Source organism: Sturnira hondurensis, unplaced genomic scaffold (assembly GCF_014824575.4).
Source record: "Sturnira hondurensis isolate 20B ecotype Veracruz unplaced genomic scaffold, ASM1482457v3 Scaffold0008640, whole genome shotgun sequence".
NCBI classification, from domain to species: Eukaryota; Metazoa; Chordata; class Mammalia; order Chiroptera; family Phyllostomidae; genus Sturnira; species Sturnira hondurensis.
In genome coordinates, this window is record NW_028081271.1 from 24,105,964 (window position 1) to 24,107,190 (window position 1,227).

General features: G+C 38.7%; 1 non-coding gene across 1 annotated transcript; it reads right to left on the bottom strand.

Moving 5' to 3' along the window:
• Positions 1-843: 843 nt before the first annotated feature.
• On the bottom strand, positions 844-950 carry LOC118993255 (U6 spliceosomal RNA). The gene has a single exon (XR_005067811.1). It is a non-coding gene; the product is annotated as a U6 spliceosomal RNA (small nuclear RNA).
• Positions 951-1,227: the final 277 nt, after the last annotated feature.

A 1,227-nucleotide genomic window follows, 5' to 3' on the forward strand; every position in this document is an offset into this window, starting at 1 on the left:
CATTGACATCATACATGATTATTACAATATCGACTATATTCCTTATGCTCTACTTCATATCCCCATGACTGTTCTGTAACTACTAATTTTTACTTCTTTTTAAAAAGTTATTTATTAAAGATTTTGTTTATTTATGTTTAGAGAGGGGGAAAGGAAGGGAGAAAGAGGATGAGAAACATCGATGTGTGGTTGCCCCTCATGCACCCCCTACTGGAGACCTGGCTTGAAACCCACCGGGCATATGCCCTGACTGGGAATCAAACTGGCGACCCTTTGGTCGCCACTCAGTCCACTAAGCCACACTAGCCAGGGCTAAAAATTATTTTTTAATTATGTATTTTGTTGTTGTTCAAGTACAGTTGTCTCCATTTTCCTCCCACCACTTTCCACCACCCCACCCATCCCCACTGTTGACACTATTACAGATGTCCCCCCTTCCCCCTCTTCCCATTTCACCCAACTCCTTCCCCCATTAGCACATTGTTGTGTGTGTCCATGGACTATGTTTACATGCATATATATTCTTTGGCTAATCTCTTCCAGGTCCTTGCCCCCTCCCCTCTGGAACTGCCAATTTGTTCCATGTATACATGCCTCTGGTTTTACTTTGTTTGTTAGTTTATTTTGTTCATTAGATTCCACATAAGGGTGAGATAATATGGACTTGCCTTTCTCTGACTGGCTTATTTTGCTTAGCATAATATTTTCCAGGTCCATCCATGCTGTTGCAAAGTGTAAAAGTTCCTTTTCCACGGCTGTGTAGTATTCCATTGCATAAATGTACCACATTTTTTAATCTGCTCACTTACTGATGAGCATGTAGGCTATTTCCAGGTATTGGCTAAAAATATGGAAAGCTTCATGAATTTGCATATCATCCTTGCACAGGGACCATTATCATCATCTCTGTATCATTCAAATTTTAGTATATGTGTTGCCAAATTGAGCACCAATTTTTACTTCTTAATCGCTTCACTATATTGATTCAGCTCTCCAACGCCCTTTTCTTTCTGGCAACCATCAAAATATTTCTGTATCTGTGAGTTTGTTTCTGTTTTATTATTTTTATTTTGTTTTCTAAGATTCTGAATGTAAGTGAAATCATATGGTATTTGTCTGTCTCTGTCTGACTTAAGTCACTTAGCACAATACCCTCTAGGTCTGTCCATGTTGTTGCAGATGGCAAGATTTCACTCTTTTTTAATGGTGGAATCATATTTCATTTTA